Raw genomic sequence first — 24087 nt, forward strand, 5'->3', positions numbered from 1 at the left:
GAGATTTTCATATCTCCAGTAGTTTAATTACGATTAATACCTCAAGATTAAAAGATGATCTGTTTTGCTAAACCAGGCTCGATTTATTCGTGAATACGTCCAAATATAGTAGTGTAAACTTATCAGAATTGCTGCGACAAAACTAAAATATGATTTCATCTTTAAATTTTGTTATTTTTCGGTTTTAGCTTTCAACGCCGTTCAATTCAGTCATGGAATAAATCAGATTTTCCATTATTTTCTTCTAATTATCCACCCGTGTGAGTTTTCTCTCTCTCTCTTTTTTGTGTATAATTCTTTGATGTAGTCTGATTGTTTTTCACTATTGCTTCTAAATTTTTTTGGTGGGATTCTTATATTCAAATATAATTTTCTGAAACGGTTTTTCTTTAATTCCATGGTCCCTCTTTTTGGTTCATAACTCTCTCTCTCTCTCTCTCTCTCTCTCTCTCTCTCTCTCTCTCTCTCTCTCTCTCTCTCTCTCTCTCTCTCTCTCTCTCTCTCTCTTCCTTCGCCCTCCACCTGCACACTAATGGCCGCCTCATCTATATCTTTTGCTCGACATTTTCACCCTCATTTGCTCCATTAGCAACAATAAATCATAAATGACACATCGCCTTATCCGAAGTGGTCCATTTCTTCTCTCTCTCTCTCTCTCTCTCTCTCTCTCTCTCTCTCTCTCTCTCTCTCTCTCTCTCTCTCTCTCTCAGTTAATGATTTTGGGCATCGCAGTTTCCCCCAAGGTATTGCTCTAAAGTTTTTTTTTTTTTTTTTTTTTGTGAGCTCAAAATATCCATCTCTCTTCTTCTAAAATGGTTAGATTAATGACAAGGTCACAAGGAAGGTCATTTTATTGGACAAATTCTTCACTCCCTAAGGAGAGAAAACTCTTGTGACCAGGAACCATTTGCTTATGGTAATCGAAGAGATTAGTAGGTCACTAGGTCATGTTCTTCACAAAGACTTATTTGCTCGTTTATTTTTACTTTTCTTAGTGCCTGTTATTATTATTATTATTATTATTATTATTATTATTATTATTATTATTATTATTATTATTATTAAAACTTCGGTAGATAAAAAAGTAAAGTACAAAGTCGTGGTTACTGCTATATTTAAGGTCACCTGAAAGGGTGTGAATGTCATATGCAAGCAGTACAGGTCAATTCTGTCTTGCACGCACAAAAGCAGTCACTCTTCCGTCTGCGCATTCTGACACACTTTCATTTCATTTATTTAGAAATTCCGAACGCTCTCACTGAATTGTGGGTATGGGTATGGAACGGATATATGGGTATGTGTATGGGTGTGGGTATGGATATGGGTATGGGTATGACACAGATATGGGCATGGGTATGGTACAGATATGGGTATGGGCATGGTACGGATATGGGTATGGGTATGACACAGATATGGGCATGGGTATGGTACGGATATGGGCATGGGTATGGGTATGACACAGATATGGGCATGGGTATGGTACAGATATGGGTATGGTTCGGATATGGTCATGGGTATAGGTATGGCACAGTCATCAAACATACCAAATTGCAGCCCTCTGGCCTCAGTAGTTTTTATTTTATTTGCGGCTAAAGTTAGCCATTAATCGTGTTTCTGGCAACGACATAGGATATGCCACCATCGGGCCGTGGTTAAAGTTTTATGGGTCGTGGCTCATACAGCATTATACCGAGACCATCAAAAGATAGATCTGTTTTCGGTGGCCTTGATTATACGCTGTACAGAAAACTCCTTTTTTTTTTTTTTTTTTACTATATTACTGTTCCTCAGACTCTTCTTTCATATTTCATTCTCATTCCCAGCATGCAAAGGGAGATTCATCGCTAAAACCTGTCATCAGCTTCATTGCACAGTGGTAATGAAAACATCAAAGCTGTAATGACTCAGTTTCTCTCGCGTGTTTCCAGGTAATGCCGAGACATTTTTTTTCTGTCATTTTAAAATGAAGCCCGAGTTGAATTACGGACGATTTAAATCATTCCGTCGGTCCCTGCATAAAATTAAACGCTGTGATTACTTTGTAGTTCACCATGCAAGCTCGGTTACGAGAAATGAGGTGCATGGATTGATCGTAATTTCTAGCGAATAAAATCTTACGCTCACTCTAATTCTCGAGGCAATTGCTTGTAAATCACATCAAGAGTCTTATTCCAGTTATGTATGCGCTGATATTTAATTTGTCTAGTATCACGTCATTATTGTCATTGTAAATGTTCAACCAAATCGTACCATTAATGACGTAAAGTTGAGGTATAGAAATATATAAAAAAAATGTTTAAAAATCCTTTAGTGTCACGACTTTGCGTGTTATGTTAATTTCTCACGCAACTTTAACATTAATTCAGTGAAGTCAGATACTGGTATGGCCATAAAATCCTGACCTTTAAGATTTATTTACATTCATTGATTTAAAATTTCTGGCCCCTATTTGGTTATAGTTTTATCAGCATTTAAAAGCGGAGGACACGTATAAAAAGGCATTTATTAGTTATTTCACCTAATATTTCTCTTCTATTCTCTTCTATTTACAAAGTAAACAGAAGAATTAATATTCGTGCATCACGCCATTCATACAGCTAAATAGAAATACTGAACAGTTGAAACTCGCCATATTCCTAATTCTGTTTTGGATCTTGTTTATATTCTTTAAACTATTTCGGGAATGATCTGTCCTCATCTATAAGTAAGAACTGGCAACTTTCTTATTCATCTGTAAACAAGAACTGTCAACGTTCTTATTCATCTGTAAACAAGAACTGGCAACGTTCTTATTCATCAGTAAACAAGAACAAGAACTGCAAACAAGAACTGGCAACCTTAATCTTATTCTTATTCACCTATAAACAAGATCTGGCAACTTTCTTATTCACCTGTAAACAAGATTTGGCAACTTTCTTATTCACCTGTAAACAAGAACTGGCAACTTTCTTATCACCTGTAAACAAGAACTGGCAACTTTCTTATTCACCAGTAAACAAGAACTGGCAACTTTCTTTATTATCCACATCTGTAAACAAGAATCAGCAATCCTTTCTTGTATCCACCTGTAAACAAGAACTGGCAACTTTCTTATTCATCAGTAAACAAGAACTGGCAACTTTCTTATTCACCTGTAAACAAGATTTGGCAACTTTCTTATTCATCTCTAAACAAGAACTGGCAACTGTCTTATTTGTTCACGTTGATATGACGTTCGTCAGTCGAGGGTTTTTAATTGGGAGAGCGAAGTTAATTAATATTTGGTCGAGTCATTAGCTTTGTATCTGCTTTGATAACTATTCCCTGTTAGTTTTCGCAGAAGTTCCTTTAATGAAAGATTGGCTTTTTGTGTTGATTGATAAACTCAATGAAATAAGGTGGCTAGGAATTATATTTTTATTTTAGGATAATAATAATAATAATAATAATAATAATAATAATAATAATAATAATAATAGAGAATTATTACAATTTGGAGCGATGATTTTATATTGGTGGTAGCAATTAGAGAATTATTATTTATTCATGTAGCTTCATACTCCCGCAATTTTAGATCATATTTATTCGGCGGTCTCGGTATAACGCTGTATGAACCGCGGCCCATGAAACTTTAACCACGACCCGGTGGTGGCCTATCCCATATCGTTGCCAGACGCAGGATTATGGCTGACTTTAACCTTAAATAAAATTTTAAAAAATAACTGAGGCTAGAGGGTTGCAATTTGGTATGTCTCATGATTGGAGGGTGGATGGTGAACATACCAATTTGCAGCCCTCTAGCCTCAGTAGTTTTTAAGATGTGAGGGCGGACAGAATAAAGTGCTGACAGTAGCCTATAAAGTGCCTACCGAAAAAAAGTGCGGACGGACAAACAAAGCCGGCACAATAGTTTTCTTTTACAGAAAACTATAACCATAATTCTTGTTCCTAAAGTTTAAAAAAAAAAACTATAACTACTTTTAAAATATATAGGATGGTAACTAAAATACATAATGCATACAATTAATCATGACGCATCTCTCTCGAGAGAAGAATTCGGTGTCGCCAAAATGACGACCTTGTATATTCGTGCGCAAACGCTCGGCACCAACCATCAGTAAACCAGTCTAATATCCCAGAGATAGTTCAGCGTGCATGGCACAAGCAATCATGCTCTAATGAAAGAGGCATTACGCGCCCTTAATGTCATCAAAAGCAATGCACTTCCAGTTATACGATATCATCAAAGTCTTCATTTGGCTGGTAATTCAATAATATTGTGCAATTATTCGCTTCCACCTTGAAACTAAATTCAGAAATGTACATTCGCGTAGAGTGATATGAGGGGAATAATGGGACGGTTTCTGAAATTTAACTCCGTGTAATGGGATCTGGTCTATTGCTTCGTGAATGAAGAGAATAAATTGTTTTTCCACTTTGATATTTGATAAAGGGTTTTAGCTAGAGTTGAAAGAGGATTCGTTTCCCCGTGTCTAATTGCACCCCAAGAACATTCCTGGCAGTTTAGACGAAAAAATATTGCAGTGTACATAAATTTATGATTTTAAGCATGACTACAAGAAAAAATATTGCAGTGTACATAAATTTAGGGTTTTCAAGGATGTCTGCAAGAAATAAAATATTGCAATGTACATAAATTTAGGATTTTTAAGCATGACTACAAGAAAAAAATATTGCAGTGTACATAAATTTAGGGTTTTTAAGCATGACTGCAAGAAAAAATATTGCAATGTGCATAAATTTCGGAATTTTAAGCATGTCTGCAAGAAAAAAATATTGCAGTGTACATAAATTTCGGCTTTTTAAGCATGACTACAGGAAAAAAATATTGCAATGTACATAAATTTAGGCTTTTTAAGCATGTCTACAAGAAAAAAAATATTGCAATGTGCATAAATTAGGATTTTCAGTCATACTCGAATACAAGAAACTAAAAATAACTTTTTTAATATAAACCTTAACATTTAGCGTACAACGCAAGATTGTGCAGACCCACTAAGAGCTAAATATAATGCTTGCACATGTCTTAAGGCTCCAGCTTCTCATGATTATCACTCTTTTTCCTAAACGCCGGACTCTCGGAGACAAGTACACTCGTAAATCAAAATTAATTAGCGAGGCAATTCATCATTTCCCTTGACAGGAACCTCGACGTTAGTGAACGTGAAATCAATTCCCTCATCAATCATAAGGAGCCCTTTCCTCTTGTGTGTGTCAGCTGAACCTCTTTTTATTTTCCCGCAGGGGGAGCTAGTGCCGTCAGTGCACCTCATGCGGTACACTGTAGGCATTACTCAAGGTTCTTTGCATCGTTCCTTCCTTAGGCCCCTAGCTGCAACACCTTTCAAAATTATGAAGGCAAATTTCAATTTAATGATTGGATATATTCAGTCATTGCCTGTGAGAGAGAGAGAGAGAGAGAGAGAGAGAGAGAGAGAGAGAGAGAGAGAGAGAGAGAGAGAGAGAGAGAGTGTTTATCATTACCGGGCAACATGATTTGGTAATCATTAAATGATTTTTAGAACTGTTTCGTTACTGAATCCAAAATTAGTCTGGACGATATCACTATATAATTTTTTTTTATTTCCTTTTGAAATGAGATTCATCTGCAATCAAAGCTGAACAGCGTTATTTCATGAATAAATTCCCTTTGACTTTGTAGGGCGAGTCAGAGTTCATTAGAATCCGTTGACCTTGATGAAAATGGCTCTTGCTCCAAATACCGGTTGCTTTGTTTATGGGGCAAAAATAAAATGGTCCTTTCCGGGAACTGGATTCAATAAACTTTATTTTCTATTATGCATCTCTTGAGTGCGTGCTTTTTATTTGAAATGATAGTGTACGACATCAAAGCGTTACTTTTTTAGAAGTTCGTTTCAACCAGAAAATATTTTTTGAATGAAATTAGTTTCTGTGTATATATGTATATATAACATATATATATATATATATATATATATATATATATATATATATATATATATATATATATATATATATATTTATTTATATTTATATATATATATATACATTATATATACATATATACACAGAAGGCACTTATTCATGCAACTTAAAATGTATCTTTGCTGCAGCTTTGTACTGTAACTTGTTTATCTAAATTTGCATATATTTATATATATTTTTGTAAATTTATATTGATAAGCATAACTGTTTAAAAAAAATATATAATGAAGCGTAACATAATTAGTGGTCCTTGGTCTATTGCGATAAATTTTTTTACCAAGGACCCAAAACAATTTTTATTTATAAACAGTGGAAAGAATATCAAATCCACGTTCACGTGATTCACAGAAAAAAGAATTTTCTTCAAGTTAGTAAATGCCATGCTTATTTATCAGATCATTCCCACGAGACAACTCGAATACGCAAAACAAATCCGTAACAATTCAGCTTCATTGAAGGGACACCCATTTGCAGGTCGGCCTGAAGGTAGAGCTGAATTCATAATTAGTTCTACTAATTATGGAAGCCAAATTACTTATAATTACAACTGTTAAAGTGATTATTTATAGGATGAATCATGAATATTACCGACCAATTTCCATTTTCCATAAACTCGATTAGTTTCAGCATTAGATTGTAATATCAGGCTAGGTTGGTCTAAATAAAAAAACGAAGTACAAAATGCGACGAAGTATCTTAGGCGCAATCGAGTTTTCTGTAAAGCGTATAATCAAGGCCAGTGGTCTCGGTATGATGCTATATGAACCGCGGCCCATGAAACTTTAACCACGGCCTGGTGGTGGCCTGTCCTATATTATGGCCAACTTTAAGCTTAAATAAAGTAAAAATTACTGAGGCTAGATGGTTGCAATGCGTTGTGTGTGATGATTGGAGGGTTGAAGGTCAATATACCAATTTGCAGCCCTCTAGCCTTAGTAGTTTTTAAGATCTGAGGGAAGAAAAATCGCAGATTTGTGAATTTAGAAAAGGTCATCGCTGCCCGTAGTGAGTGATTTTATATAATGTATATATATATATATATATATATATATATAGTTATATATATATATATATATATATAGAAATATATATATATATATATATATATATATATATATATATATATATATATATATATATATATTCATATATAGTTGATTCAATACTTAAGTTATACACTATCCTACAATATAAAAAAAAAAATACTGCAAATAACGTACAGAAAAATCATAATGCATGACAAGTCTTTGAGAGAAATGTCTTATGTTCACCATTGTTGTCCTGTTGATTAGGCAGAGAGAGAGAGAGAGAGAGAGTAAAATAACAGACGTGGGCGACGATCAGCCCTCCGATAAAATATATACCGCCATAACATAAATCAAAGCGGCGCAATCTCGACATATTGAACCTCAGACCCTAAAGAGTGGAAGAATCATTCGCGAGATTTCCTTCTCTCTCTCTCTCTCTCTCTCTCTCTCTCTCTCTCTCTCTCTCTCTCTCTCTCACGAAGTCCTTTAGACAATAATGTTCGCCATCGTTTGCCCAGACAATTGAAAGCTTCATGAATAACCTTGTATATGTCGTCGATGAATGACGTGGATGACAGACTTCTTCCACGTGTTGGGAAGACTTTGTGACGTCGATGTTTCATTTGAAATCGCCAGACATTCCCACGAGAATAAATCTCTGGATAGTTGATACGTTGGCATTGATTTTGCCATAACCAGTGAGATTTTCCGTCGTAAATCGTCACGGAATTATCACCTTCTGCATGCCATGATATAACAATGCCGAGTTCTCCCGAAGTTGGGCTTTTGAAGGCTACGCCAATACTTCTGCTAAACAATAATATATAAGGCTGTGTTCTTGACCTCAGAATATCTTGTTTGTTTTTCTTTGTTTGCCATACTGCATGTTTTTCGTTGTTCTTTCTCTTGTGCTTAGAACTTCGGTATATGTCCCCCTCATCTTGTAGTATCGACAGGGAACATCCATAAATTTGCAGTTTTTGTGGCGATAAAGAACATTCTTTGATTTTTCCCAGTTCTTTGCGGATGACATTTTCTTAGTGACAGATCCCGTTTTCTATGTCATCAGCGCGCTGTCTTTGGTTTCGAAGAATCTTTTTATCACTCTCCCGAGTTTTTCCTCTGCTTTGTGGTGCGTTCCAATAATGTTTCAGGCAGATAATCCAGTATTTTCGAGGAGCCTTTCAATCCTCAGAAGTTATAATTATAATAGTTCTTATTTAGCGTGCATCAAGGGTACTTTGCAAGGGATGAAATTCATGTAAAATTTGCATTTGGGCAGCCAAGTGCCACCCTTTCTCAAGCGTAAGCTTCTCCAGGTCTTACTATATCGACCCTCTCTGATATTACCGCTGTTTTTATAGTATGAGAACACTAGTGTTGGTAAAAAAATAAAAATAAAGAGATGTCATACACTTTGAAGTTCCGTGCCATTTAAACTAAGCATTCTTGCAACCTTCAAGAGTGTTATAAAAATTTGCAATAATCGTATGAACATTGCCCATTGCAACATGGCGCGACCTACCATGAAGGAGATGATTACAAGGGAAAAACAAATAACATTTATATTACATGCAACATTGCATACAAAGTCTTTGTAATTATTTGCATGCAATGAAGCTGCTTTCCAAGACAAGGAAGACAGCATTTGCTCTCATTGCTCCCAAAATAAAACGAAAAAATACAACTCGAATGCAACACAAATTGGCAATGGTGCTTCGGCCGTTGCAACAGGGCGTGATAATGTTTCTCCGACGCAATGATAACGATTGCTAATGAGGTCTAAGTAATGGTAATGGCGGCGTTAATGTCTGTGTCCATTGTCATCGAGGGAAAACAAAATGGCCTCGTGTACCTCGGTAAAACTGCCCTGAAAGAGCAGGCAGACGATTGTGGCTGTTCTTCCTGTCGCTCAGAAAGGTTCTTCCCTTTCCCGCAAATTGTATGTGGGCAGCGAAAATCTGAATATTCATAATTATCAAGTTGGCACCCAGCTGCAACCTCTTACCTTCCTTTTGCTGTGCCTCCGTTCATATTCTCTTCCCTCTTTCTTCAACCCATTCCTAACAATTGATTCATGTTGCAACTGCGAGGTTTTCCTCCTGGTACCCCTTTCAAACCTTTTCACTTTCAATTTCCCTTTCAGCGCTGAATGACCTCATAAGTCACAGCGCATGGCCTTTAGCCTAAATTCTACATTCTATTCTATTCTTACGTCATTCCATCTAAGCCCGAGATGCGTTCGAGTTCATAATCTTTGCAGTTTTTCTCTCTTAGTAACAGTCGCCTGACCTGTCGCTGTTCAAGTTAGACATTCTCTTTGGAAATAGAGATTTTTAGCTCAAGGATCCTAAAAAGAAGTTTCCTTTTTCCTAAGATTATTTGTAGTTGCGTTTTAGAATCCTTGTTCTTAGTATAGGCGTGAAAACAGCTCCCTCAGTTAAACATTTTCTGTGGATCGATTCACACAAGTCACGGTTTTTTGCGTAAGAATTTGTGCCAAGACTTTACGACCGTTTTAGGTGAGTAATGAAACATTATGCACTGTAAAACTGGAAGGAGTTGGTTATTTTCTTAACAAAGAAATAAATGTCAGTGATTTAAAATTATGGGAAATCATTGACTCATAGTTTAGGCTAATTATTTTCAAGTTGAAATGCAATGCTTTTTAGTTCATGTGTATAGGCCATGTTTTAATGTTGGTGTATACTATTGTAAGCTTATTGCCTAATCGAAAACGACTTTAACATATAATTTTCTGGTTTTTATTGTGGTTTTCACAAATTAGACAATGCTATGATACATTAATTCCTCGCTAGCACGGATTTCAGCTTCAGAAATGGTCAGCTGATGGTCATTTTGGCTGTCTTTCTACAGGAAATATTTGGGTATATAATAAATCGTGTGTCGAAAAAAATATGTACCACTGTAGAAGAGATTCCCACACGTTCTTATATGCACTGGGAATCTAGTGGGGATAAAGCTCCCCAGGTCAGGTCAGGGCTCGATGCCCTAGGGCATGTTAGGTTGGGATGCATCGTGTTGAAATGTCCTTGATCTGCTTTTATGCTGGCCGCCATTTTGGAAATAGGCCTGACGTGTGTAGCTTGCATAATTTTCCCCAAGTCCATTGTTGTTATTATGAAAGAAATTTTTTTTAAGTATAGACTACTTGGAGGGATCATACAATTTTCTGATATTCATCATTCAAGGGCATTTATTAAAGCCGCGTAGTTTGTAGGAATTACCTACTTGTCAGGTATTTTTTTTTTTTAATACCAGTTCCCGATGTTGGAGGTTTTTTTATTTTTGCTTCGTTCTCAGGTTTCCTTTATATGCTTACTACAAAAGCATACCAAAATCATTGTAAATTTACAGTTACCGAGGTATTTATTGATGTATTTTGTTCCCACACCGACGTTTTCCAAGTTCTTTGTTTCAGCACACATGCCTGTAGGGCTCCCAATTGGATGTTACTTGTCCCAGTGAATTTTGGTTATGTTTGGCTACCATATTTTGAACGTCTTTTATTATTATCATTTGAAAATGTAGGTACATGGAAACTCTGAAACCTGATTGTTTTACGTTCATAGTTTCATTGGTAAATTTTTCTTAAGTAATTATGTATTTTCATGTGTGTTTTTAATGTGTTCTGAATGGTTATGATAGTAATACATCGGGGAAATGAGTTGTTTTTGAGTTACTATCCTATACACCCCTACTACAACCAACAAGGTTGGGGACCCTTTGGGAATACGGAATTTTGGGTGGGGTAAATCACCATCGACACAAAACAGCATTTGAATTAATGAGGTAAATCATATCATACCTAGCAAGCCATAGTCAGGCAACGTAGGCTAGTGTAATGTAGCCTAACATCCCTTAACCGCAAGGGGGTGGCGGAACAGCGCTTCACGCTTTATCTGCATTTATAAAGATTCTTGGCAAGCTCGTATATACTGGCAGGAGGTAATGTTGCACTGTGTGCACTAGCCACAGGGGTTGCAGGAGCTAAATCATGTTACAATATTATTTTTAAAAAAATTTTAAATTTAAATTAATTGGATGAACACAAACGTTTTGATGGGTTATATCCAGAACAAGATGGTTGTGGCTCATCTACAGTGTCATCGTTGTCATCAGAAAGTGATTCCCTAGGTGGTGATGGTGGCTGAGTGTCACTTAAAGGTGGATATAATTTAGCAGCTTCAAGTAAAAATTGGTGTAAAACTGAACTGTACTGCTGCAGGTAACACTCCCAAGTTGTCTTAAAAAATCAGTGCATTGTGTTTCGTTTTCAAAGAAATTGTGAATTAAGTGAAAATAATCAAAGTTACAAGACGAAACAGACTGGACATGGCCTCACTATATGACAGACTTGAACCAACTGACAAGCGAAAATGTCTGACACCTGTAAGATTTTCACCAGGTCATGTGACTCCTAGACATAACATGTAACTACCCACAGTGCAGTTTTAAGGGGGAAAAATTCACATCAGAACCACAATGCAGTTCTGAACAAAAACAAACTCGCATCAGAGCACAAACTGTGTCCGTGTTAAAGTACTGTAAACAAAACACTTAGAAATTTTTCGAGGATGGGGATTATATAAACATTCATATCTCGGATATGGTGAATTTCCCCAAAATGTGTTCAGAGACAAAGTTTAATTATTTTTTATGTAAAATGCATCTATAATACTATAATTATTATAGAATGAGTTGGAACTATTGTAAAAAATACCCGTTTCATTAATTAACTGGGATTTTGGAATTCAGATATTGCTTGAATAGGCCAGCATCAGTTCTCGGTCATGACTTTTTGGTACAGATGTGTAACTCTTGTTCCTGTGTGTGTGTATGTGTTAAATGTTTCTGAGAGTCATTCCAGTAGCAGATTGATGGTTAAAAAGATACTGAATCCTGCAGTTATGGGAGACCACTGTGGGAAAGTGGGGTTTTTGGTTGGTGAAAATATTAAATAAAGTACAGGTTTGTATTCTTATGTCCCAATGATACTTGATCCCTAGTTTCAACATAATTTGTGCTATTCCTGCTTTACATAGATTGTAATGCACTCATAGCAAACCTAACTCTTCCATCAAAGGTAACAAGCATAGTTTTCTCAGTGCTTCTTGAACATGAAAGATGGCAGAGTTTACAACGTGGCTGGATTAGCTTTTAACTAGAGACATTATTCGGCAAAGTGGTGTTTCTGGATGTTCCTGAAAGGACAAAGGCTCTTGAGTATATCAAGTCACTCTTCATAGACTTGCAGCATTATTTGTTGAGATTCTTAGCTCCCAAATATTCATTTAAGCCTAGTCCAATTGTTAGGATTTGCATTTGATTTAGATAATACTGTACTGATAATTAATTTCTGTTTTCTTAGGTCTCTGAGCGTCACAGTCATGACAAAGCAGCATGAAGTTCAGATGTTCCGCAACATCATCATCATCAAGTGACCAGTTAATGCTGAATGGTAAGGAATGTTTTTGTCTAATCAAAGCTAGGGAAGGATATGCTTTATACAAAAGTAAAAACTGCAACTGTGGATGTTAATGTATACTAATACAGAGCCTTTTGTTCACTTTTTGTTCACTGGCTTAGTTCTAAGTAAAATTGTTAGAGACTGCTTTTGTGGATGAAGCTGAAATACTTTGTCATTTTACTTCTCAATACCTATATTTCGGACAACTGCTTGTTTTCTCCGAATATAAATTTAAGTCGAAAATTTTATGGCAAAGGTTGGTTACTCCAAACGGATTTTGCTTTCATGATTTATGGGTCTAATGACTAATGGCTAAAAATGAATGTGATAACTGCTTTTTTGGGAACTTGAAGGTCCTTGGTACAGTGTGTACAATTCATAAAAATCTAAGTTTGTTTCCCATTTTAACTAATGTTGTTATATTAGGTTTTGTATTAAGGTCAAGAGGTTCTTGATCAACACATTAAGCAAACTTTTAGGCTATAGCATTAATTTTTGTGTTGAGTAAGTTTTGCTTTATTTACAGAAAGTTTTCCTTTGCAGGTCCATTACTACATACGTTTTGAGTGGAACAAAAGAAAACGTCGCTGATTTGAGGCATCGTAGTGGTATACAAAGAAAAACTAATACAAGCTCTAAAGATACTGAGTAAAAAATAGAACTGCCAAAGAAGGTTAATATCTGGACTAAAATCAGTGAATTAAGAATCAGATGTAAAGAAAATTATTACAAGAAAGGAAGCACGAAACTGGACACCACTGTAATTACATAAACGGAGGAACATAAAAATCAGATCTCACATGCACTGGATGTCCCACACACTGCTGTCACACCAGTAAGATCAGCAGGTGGCAGAACTTGGAGTGGACCTGAGGAGACACTGTTTTGGTATTACGGAGGATGACTTGTTTGGCTGGTACCTCAGTTGTCTGATGGAGTTCTAGCTAGAAGGTATTGGTTGAACTCATGCAGCAGATAGTGTAGGTTGGTGGTCCTTATCAATGATATGGGTAGATGTTTTATCCTGAGAGTTATTGGTGCAAGTAGATATGTCTATAAGGTAGAGGTTGGCAACATCCAAGAGTAGCTCATGGTGTCCTGAGTCAGCGCTAGCAGGGGACTTGAGATTTCAGGGAAAATAACTTCCAACCTGTATATCCGTCCCATCAGGTGGAGAATGAGGTTTCAGTGGTTGCAGGGTTCTACGGGGCCGACATTAGTGGCCTCAGGTTGCATCTGGTTGTCAGGTGGTCATTGTCAGTCGATGATTGATGCAGGTATTATCGACCTAAAGAAACCTATGCTCACCACGAGCTTCTAGCTGTAGGCACTGTCGATGACATAAAATCTGATGGAGTAGGCATCTTGATGCGTTGTGGTGGCCTCTGCTATTTCTTTGTGTGGCTGCCGTAGTTTTGTTTTTTCATGCTATGGTCAAGGTTACAAATCTTGCCCTTTTCTTAATTTATAGGATAGATGAACTACAGGTGGCTGGGAGGTGGGGGGACTCCTTTCCCGTAGCTAATACAGACTCTGTGAGTGGTGTTTGCTAGTCAGTCATTACTGAGACTTCAAGAATAAGGAAGACTATCCATGGACATCATAACTTGCTAAGAACAGGAAAAATGGTGGTGGAATTGGCATTCTCTCAAGCAAAACAAGAAAATATGAAATTAAAGAATTACCTGAATATTCATGTAGTGAATTTAAGGATAAGATACCATGTTGAACATAATCTGAGAGAACCTGGCTGACGAAGATATGACGAGGAATTTTGAGTGCAATAATTTGTCCCAGGAATTAGGAGATAGTGAAAGCTGGATGAGAAAAAAAAACTGAAGAGGATTATGACACAGGAGAGGTAGCTGTTTCAAGAGGATGATTAGGGTAACTTCACAAATGGACCCCATTATGGACCGGTCAGAGTATTGATAGGAGGACTCCGTCCAAAAATAAAAGTGAGTGTTGAAGAGTTTAGTGTAGTAAGGTACTCTTTTCAGTAAATCGTATGCAGATAGGTGTGTGCCTTATTCAGTTTTAATTATGAACATGAACACAGAAATAGAGAATTAGGGCACTGTTGTTGATTATGGTATCATGTTCTAGCTGTTGTGACGCCAGTTTTAATAGACATAATCAATCAATCATGTTGAATTTATGAATAGGTAACACCAATGGAAAAAACATCAGTAGTACTGATAATTATGATAAGACAAAACAAGTTGATAAATATTAACTATGGCCATTATTCCTTTAAATGTGACAATATGTTTGAAAGTGATTAAACCAACTAGTTGATGAGTACTTGGAGGAATTCAAGACCAAACAGGGAGAGGTGAAACATTGTCGGTGCTAACGAATTTCACCAAATTTTGAAATAACTGAAGCGGTTTGAAGGTTATGGATAGGCTCAGATAGCAATAATACAAGTAAATGATACATCATTCAGATATACAGATTATATTATTTTGCTGAGTGATATTTACACTTTGATATCCCCAGTTTTCAGTTAAGTTTAAATTGCGATCACAAGCTTATATTATGCAAACATTTCTTTAACCTTGACTAAATTTTCAGTAATATGTCCCCACTGACAGTCGACAGAATGAAACATAGCCGTCTAGCTATAGGATCCCAAGTACATGAATAGGACGTGTGGGGCTTTGTTATAACTAACTATATACATATTTTTTCACATCTTATGAGCAAAATAATTATGGTTTACGTGATGTAACTAACTTTTGTCTCGTTCTTCCAGACGTTTTACGGTTGGCAAATGGAATTTCAAGACGACCAAAAGGATATTACAAGATACTCCTGTGACATACTTCAGTACCAGCTTTTATTTTTTTTTTTTTTTTTGCTTAAAATCGTATAATTTGTCGGTGTAATCATTACCAGTGGTCAACATGCATTCAAATGCCAGCCATTATGTAACTAGATAGGACACGGGATACTTTATATTTACTTTTAAATTCCCATAAGTTTAATAGCAGGTATCAAGTAGCAGTGTGTTCAGGATACTAAATTTTCTTTAATATGTTTTTGCAGAAAATATTTACCAGTTAATATCACGTGTCAGGTATTGTAGGGTGCACAAACAGTCCTGTTTTAATATCAAGTAGTCCAGTATACTTCATTATCAATCCATAATATCAGGAATTGGGTATTCTTACGTTTCAGAAGACATTTTCCCAGGATTTTATTTTAGATATCTGGAAATTTACTGTTTCAGAATAATGCTCTCCTAAAATGATTAGTTTTGATATGTCATGACTAACCCCATAGTCATGGCCACCATGCTGGACATGATTAGTAATTGAAAGGTAGTGTTGCTAAACAGAAAGATTTTTACAATATCAATTAGGTTGTGATAGGTGACTTCTGTTTTGGAAACAATTTCGTCACGTTCAGGTCAGCTTCATAGCTAGCAGTTAATTGGTTACGAAGCGTAAGCTTTGATTTTTCATAATTCTTTGTGGCAGTTAGATGGTTTAGACAAGTTGGACCCACAAGGCATTACCCATGTAGGACCGGTAACATTTTGGGCCAAATCACAAATGATGACGTAGTTTTTCTTTATGTGATTTTCATAGATATTATAGAACTAGCTTCAGTCATGTTAGGGACTTTGAGTTAAAGTTTCCTCATATTTACTGTAGCCTTTACTATTTGTTTGTTGTCTTGATAAGTCATAGCCAAGTCTAGATTGAATTTCTGAATAGCTTCTACTACTTACATTGTTACTTTCACTTACACTCTTAGATTATGTAAAGTCTTGGTTTAATACAGTAGGGATAACGCTGGTCGAAGTATTTACATTTTAAATTCCAGGATAGGAAAAATTCTATGTATAATTTTTATTAATTTGTTACAATTTTAAAATGGTTTCATGTCTTACATTTTTTCAAAGCAAGTCAAGATGGTAATGCATCTTACCCAACATTAAACTGATTGATTAGAACTGAATAATGTAATGGCTGCTCAAGAGCATTATATAATTAATGTCACATCTGCATATTTCAAGACACTTCAGGCATTTGAAGGTTCCAAATTAGAATATTGGTTACTTTTCTTTAGGAAAATCTGGGACTTATGACAATGGTATTTTAGGTATACGAAGTTGTAATGGAACTCAGATTTAAAGTCCTATTCTAAAGGTGGCTTGATATTGTCGACAAAAGTATTTAAGAATAATAGTCAATAAATAAACACAATTATTAAAGGGATCTACAATACTTAATTATTCATGGAAATGAAAAATTTAAATTATATTGGAAGTAGATAATTTTTTTTTTAATATTTCCCAGGCTCTCGTTGTAAAAGGACAATTCTCCACTTAGCCATTATGGTAGCTGCCATTTAATTAGCTATTATTCTCAAGCTGTTGACTGGAGATATATCATCTTGGATCTTTCCCTTTGTAATGGTCTGAGAAACTGATTTTCTATAAAAGTTGGGCTTGATTTCAGGTTAGCAAGTGAAGTTGAAGAGACAAACGTTAGGGATTAGGTATTTTTTTTTTTTTTTTTAAAACCGATGCGTTACCAGTTCAGAAACCATTTAAGTAGTCATAGAAAGTACAGGTATATTTAAGGCACTGATGGAATTGAAATCTTTATCGGAAGGCAGATCTAAACGGAAGAGTTTTATCTCGGCTTAGAACAGCCATTTTGATCAATATCTTTTGTCATATTTTAAGAAAACTATCTAGACTATTTGGCTTTATGAATGTACAGGACTAGAAATTCATTTTTATATTTCTGATTAGTAGGCTACGTAGATTTAAGAACACCCGATGCTAACAGTGTCTTGACATATGGAGATAATTTTAAATTTTTTAGGTAGCATAAGGTATGAATCAGTATTTTTAGTATGTTAATATGTTTCGTACAGTTAATTCCAATAAAATTTCAGTAAAAGAATCAAATATGAGCTTTCAAAGTGTTAACATTGAATATGAAAACTTAGATACAGGGAAACTTTTGTAATACCAAATTATATATTGATTTTATTGTACAAGGACTAGTGTGCTTCAACGTTTTGCTCATTTCTCAAGTCTCTAAACCTCTGTGTTTGGCTAAGAAAGGTAATTAGAGTGATTATTAGAGGTGGCTCATCACACAATAGCCTCATTACGAATAAAAACTAGTATTTCCTCGGGTATGGTATAAATCATTTCTCTCTCTCTCTCTCTCTCTCTCTCTCTCTCTCTCTCTCTCTCTCTCTCTCTCTCTCTCTCTCTCTCTCTCACTGATTTAATTTTTCTTGAAGTACCCCCTTTGCAATTTACGAACTTTAAAGTCTCTTTCACCGTCATTATCATTTTTTTAACATATTTATTACGTCACACTGATGTAATTTTCTGAAGTACCCCTTTGCAAGGAACTTTAAAGTCTCTTTGTCATTATCATTTTGCTGATTTAGTCTTCGCAGGCTTCCTTTGTGCCTTGCTGAAGTCTTCGCTTGCTTCCCTGAAGCATGATTTCACATTCCATATATTGCAGAAGTTACCCTGTGCAGTGTGCACGTTGTACAGCACTGATACACACTCTATTCTCGTTGCTGAGCAATCTTGCACAGTCTACGCGCTTTGATGAAACTCGCTACTACACTACGCAAGATGCATATGCTAATTCATCCCCTTCTTCCTCTCGGGAACTAAGCACTCCACTCCTAGCATCCTTATTCTTAATATTCTTATTCTTAACACGCTTACTCATGACATTCTTAGTTGTTCAGTTCTTCCATGATCACACGCATTTTGATCTTGGATTGTCAAAATAGGAAATTTTAAGTTGGGCGTAAAGTCTGTGATGTTCGTTACACTTCTAGTGGTGATTCAAGAGATTTGTGCCAAAAATTTTGATAAATTAATGTTATATGCCATCACTGCTTTGTGTTTCATCCCTCTATGTTTGGGAAGGGAAACTTATTTTTAGGTTCTCAGGATAAAGAGAAAACTGGAGCAGTAACTTTACACATTACTTTATAACCCTGACAATTTATAGATAAAACTATGAATTATTATTCATTATTAAGGGCCGTAAGTTGAAGCACAAAAGTCCTTAGGTGTATCTGATATGTATATTTTATGTAAACAGAGACCTGGAAAGATTGTAGACAGAAAATGGAAATAATTAAATAAAAAAGGACTCCTTGGGGTCAGCATTGCAGTGACCCGAGGAGGGAGTTGTGTCCTCAGCAGGAGGTAACCAGCCAGTTATCAGCCTCGAAGCAGATTCAGAGAGCTGTTTTCTAAGCTGACAGCTGCTGATTGCCGAGATGAGAGAAGCCCACGCTTCCTTGTGCTTTTCTAGATGTATTCCCATTTTTCTGTCGCTGGAGACTCCTAGATTCTTTCAATGTGTCAAAACAACCCATGGGAGTTAGGCCAAAGTGCTGGTAAGATTATACCTGAGACAGGCCTTGGCTTACGTTCACTGTTGTGGGTGTGATTTTGTACTAAAGCAAATTCTTGGGAGACGTGTAGTGTCTAATGCAGCATGGCGTGTATTCTCCGTTGAAGTTTGCCACCAGAAGTTTGTATGAAATGTTTAACGGCCAAAAAAATCGTTAATCTTTTGTGAATAACATGTGAGAAAATCTACTATTTTCATATGTTTCGATATTCTGTTTTCCGTTTTCACATGACTTTGTCACGTCTTGTTGTGGAAATTTGGTCTTGTATTTAATTCCTTAGAACACTGACAAACAATTAGCAAAGGACTTTTGGTTACCGTGTATATATTGTCGACGTGTTAATCTGTGTATAACTGGCTTTATAGCTGATGGAACTCTTATCGAGAACTCTGTGGATAAATTAACCGTAAATATTTATTGATAGGGTTATTTTATTTGTCTTCAGAGAGCTGTGTATATGACTGGTTTATTTCCTCTGTGGATCCTTGGCTAGAATGATTTCGTATAGTTAGATGTAAAAATACTATGAATGACTTCAAACTGTTCTCTTATTTCTCAAGAAAAATTGTCATTTCAAGGAAGTTTTTAGTTTGAGTTATGTTTCACTTAAAAATTAATTATAGGTCTTGAACAATTGCCTGCCAAGTTCATGTGTTTTTGGTGATACTAAACGGAAATATTTAACATTTAAAACATTATTTGCTGAAATTAGAAAGATTAAGCAGTACATGCAGTTTTTGCTGATACCAAATTTAGTATCTGGATCACATGCAGATTTTTTTTATGTAGTTTACATGACACTTTGTTTCACAGAATTATTGATAAATATTCAGTATAATTTATATCCTACCAGATGTCCTAAAATGTATAAATTAGTTATATTAACAAATAGAGACTTATGAAGGTTGTCCTTTGGTCAAGTGTATGACAATTATTTTAATTATATTTCGGACACATGCTGTCGTTCCAAAAGGGGGTACCAGCTAGCTTAAAACACCTTTGATTCTGGAATATTTCATTCGTGTAACTGAAATAAAGGAGGGATGAATACCATTCTGGCTAGTTTTTAGAGGATGCGTGAGAAATCTTACGAATTCATGGCATCGTCAGTAATTAGACAAAATAAAAAGGGTGTGTGAATATGGATTTTGGGGGGAATTTTAAGGGATGTGTTTTACCTAAATCTGACACCAAACATGGTTGACGAATCTAGTAAGGTGAAGTCTAATAGTTCAGTCATTAATATATTGGAATAATTAATGAATTATCACCAAATAACTAAAAGTACATAATAGAAGGTTCATTTGGTTCTGAAATATCCAGGTTTACTGATTATGAAAGAAAGTGGATTTTAGAGGAAATTATCCCCATCTTTAGGTTCCCAAATTGAAGGCTCAACTGAAAAGAATATTTCCCACTGACTGTTCGTTCAAATTTGGATGAAATCGAAGCTATTACGGAGATTTTGCCCCTTTCCTTAATGGAGTTACACATTGAATGCTTTAAAGTGTTTGCTGGTTCCCTCTGAAGGTTCTTGGCAACGAAAATGTTAAAATGTATCGCTGAACTTTGAAATTCAAACGACTGATGTGGTGGTGTTATGTAAGGTCGTTATTGTTTCGTGGAATTTCTTGTCTTGGACTGTGTGACATGAAATTCATTTCCTTGCTTTGTAAATGATAGATTTGTTGTTGCTACAAAGTTGTCTTGGTGGGATTTACTTTGACGTAGTAACTTGAGAATTCTTTGAATGACAACTGCTTTCACATACCTGATTTTGGGTAACCTTCTGTAAGACGGGGATGAAGATGTATAAATTATTTTTTTGTTTTACCTCAATATGTAATTTACCCTTCTGACATGTCAATGGGTTTCTGGTGATGATACTTGATAAGTTTTGATCGTCTGGAATTTTTCAGTAGGTCAGAGTTTACAGTATTTACAATGTCATTGCATTCAGGATTCCCCATGAAGTTAAAAGTTATGGGTTGAGGATTTGGGAGATCTTTTTTATTGAAGCTTGTCATTGATAGAGTATTACTAATGGTTTGGTTTAGGAAGTGTTGGTAAAAGCAATATTATTATACTCTCAGCAGTTCGTGATAGTGAATTCTGAAGTACAGGAAATCTTGACACTGTCTAGTTTCGAATTCTGAAAGGCACAATGCTTTTGATATTCAGGTGTCAGGAGGTGACAGTGAATTTAATATTCAGCGATATGTACATGAAAACGGATTTGGTATTCCGCAGTCGCTTGGTGACTGGGAGTTTGATATTCAGTGTTAGTTGGTAACAGCAGAGTCTGACATCTTGTCGGTTTGTGATATAAAGATTGAGGATCAGTTTGTGCTGTTCCTCATAGTAACTGAGGGATTATCTTGTCAGTGCACGATGGTAGTGTTAGGGTTAACCAGAGTTTGTGGTATAAAGTTTACAACGCTAGATATATTAGTTATCTAAAACAAATTGTAGTTTGGGATATTTAAGTTAAAGGAAGCTTTTGATAAATTGCGTACAGAAGGGTTGATAAGATGTGATACTTTTGCATTTAGAAAGTCTGGTAAATTGAAATCCACCCAGAGAATCTCTTGTATGGAACTTGTACCGTCAGGTTATAATTTTTCAGCTTTTTTTCATTCCTGAAATGTGTTGGTTCGTGATAGTTTTTGGTTCCAGAAGTCTGTTAGTTTGTAAGATTCTCACTAAAAGTTTGCTATATTGTGATGGATTTGCATTTACCAGGTCTGTTGGTTTATTCCACTTTGTCTACAGAAACTCTGTTAGCTTTCGTTCAGTTGAATATTAGATGTGTCTAGTTTATGACACTGCTTGAAAGTCTCTGTCAGAGGTTTTTCAGTTTGTTTGGGTATTTTTGTATGGAAAAATCTGTGGTTTTTTTGTTTGTCTGGTAGTCTGCTTTTTTTTTTTTCTTGGAAGACACTTTATTTTGTGGTTTTTGGCTGAAGTGTGCTCTATTGTGCATTTTTTTTTAAATCTTTATAGATTTACATAGCACTTTATAGTTTTACATAGCACATTTTTTTTGTGAATGGTATGGTGGCAACGTTTTTGAAAGAAAGTGTATTACTTTGTGTTATTTGCTGCTTCGTAAGTTTATCTGATTTTTTACTAGAAAGTCTGGTAGTTTATGGTTATTTTTGGCTAGAAATTCATTATAGTATTTGGCTTTTATGGCTAGATTGGCCGTCATTTTCCAACAGTTTTTCCTAGGAAGTCTGATAAAAAGGTAAGATTAGCCTGAGAGTTATTCTTATGAATATTTCACACACTTTGAACGTATTAGTTTAATAGTTTTGCATTCTGTTAGTTCATGTGTTTGTCAGCATGGAGTATGGAAGTTTTTGCTGTAAAGATGTAATATATTTTTTTGTGTTGTAATATACTGCATGTATATATATTTTTTTGTAGGGGGGATGTCAGCTGTCTTTAAAGAATGGCAGTTCAGGGTTGTCTTTTTCAGGGATAGTAAGTTTGTTCTGAGTTTTCTTTTTATTTTGTGTGTCAATTCTTGGGAGTTGTTTTTGCCTAGAGAATTGACTGTCTAGAAGGAATTTAGTTTCATGATTTTTCTTTCACCTAAGGTGTTTATTATAGAGAGGTTTTTTGGGATTTTTTTTTTTTTGCCTTAAAAGTTTTTTGTTTGGAAAGGTTTTTGGCCCAAAAAAGGTTTCTGTTTGGAAACTGTTTTAGCCTAAAAAAAGTTTTTCTTAGTCAGGATGTTTTTCTGTGTCCAGAAGTGTTTTGAAGCTTTTGCACTAGAAATATTAGTTCTGTTTTTTTCCAATTGCATCCATTTTATATAGAGGGATTTGTGATATTTCGTTTTAGAAAGATTCAGTTCATTTGTGGTTTTTAGTATCTTGGAGATAAGAGTAGAAAAGGTAATTGGACTGTCAAGTATTGAGAACAGTATTTGAGGAATTGCACAGTTACCTGCTTAGGAATAAGCATTTGTTGTTAACTTGAGTGAGACCAAAATCATCAAAATATATTTGAGCACTTAGTGTAAAGTCTCGTCAATATTCTCATTCCTTTCCTGGATTTTGTTTTTAAGATTTGACTCTGGTTTTAACGACCTCATGCCCATGCTGTTGTCGACTGTAGGCCTGGTCTTTGACTAAAACAGAAATGTCTATCTGCATGGCAGCAGTTGTCTTTTTAGTCTCATTACAAGGTACGCAGAACTACAGTGGGGTACTGTTCCTACACTTTTCACCCACAGGGAGTATGAGACAGGGTATTCGTGGATATGATGTGGTTGAAGGGGCCGGTGATGGTGATAAAATCTGTAGAAGGAAAGAAAACTGTAGGTAGAACTACAATGGTACTGTTCTTATAACTTCAACCATAGGATGTATTCCGGGAGGTGTTGATTGAAGGGGTTGATGACTGAGGTTGTAAAGGAAGTTATAGGTAAAATGAAGAATGGCAAAGCACAGGGTCCAACAGAGGTTCAAAATGAAATGTGTTAGGTACTTTGTATAGAGGGGGAAGAATGGCTACTGAAGCTGTTGGAGGCCAGTCTGGTTATAGAGAGTAATGCCAAATGACTGGGAGGAAAGTTGTTAATAAATATGTTTGAGGAGTGTGGTGATTAAAGTGGAATCAGACTAACAGAACGTTTGAAAGTTTTAAAAGGAATACGCAATGAGAGCTTTCGAGCAGTTATGGTGATCGGTGAACACCAGTATAGTTTCATTAGAGGGAGAAGTAAAGCTGATGCTGTCTTAGTAACAGTGGCCTCAGGGAAAGAGGCTGAGATGTGATTAAAAGTTCTACTGTGCATTTATAGACTTAGAGAAGGCATTTGATATTATACTAAGGGGGCATATGGAATTTAATTTTAATTTTTAACCATATTTTAGTGAGTTGTGTGGAATTTAGTTTTGTAGTCCTCATCCAGAGGTCACTATAAAATGGCACTTTTATCAGCAGGGTTTCTGATAAGTAACTGGTATTTTTATTTGTGGGTCAGCTCTGGTGAACAATATGAAGTGGAAATAGTCTTGTAACCCCATTCTGAGGAGTGATGCAAACGGCAATTAATAGGCTTGATTTGGTGATCAATAAAGAGATTTTTTTTTGTAGCCCTATTTTGATAAGCATTGCAAAAGTCATTATCATATTCTTGAAAAATTGTTATAAAAAAATTTGAGA

General features: G+C 35.6%; 1 long non-coding RNA gene across 1 annotated transcript; it reads left to right on the plus strand.

Moving 5' to 3' along the window:
- The first annotated feature begins 9420 nt into the window (after positions 1-9420).
- On the plus strand, positions 9421-14444 carry LOC136855534 (uncharacterized). The gene is made up of 3 exons (XR_010858054.1): positions 9421-9517; positions 12388-12477; positions 13030-14444. It is a non-coding gene; the product is annotated as an uncharacterized lncRNA (long non-coding RNA).
- The last annotated feature ends 9643 nt before the right edge of the window (positions 14445-24087 follow it).

The sequence above is a fragment of the Macrobrachium rosenbergii genome, chromosome 31 (assembly GCF_040412425.1).
Source record: "Macrobrachium rosenbergii isolate ZJJX-2024 chromosome 31, ASM4041242v1, whole genome shotgun sequence".
In the NCBI taxonomy this organism is placed as follows: domain Eukaryota; kingdom Metazoa; phylum Arthropoda; class Malacostraca; order Decapoda; family Palaemonidae; genus Macrobrachium; species Macrobrachium rosenbergii.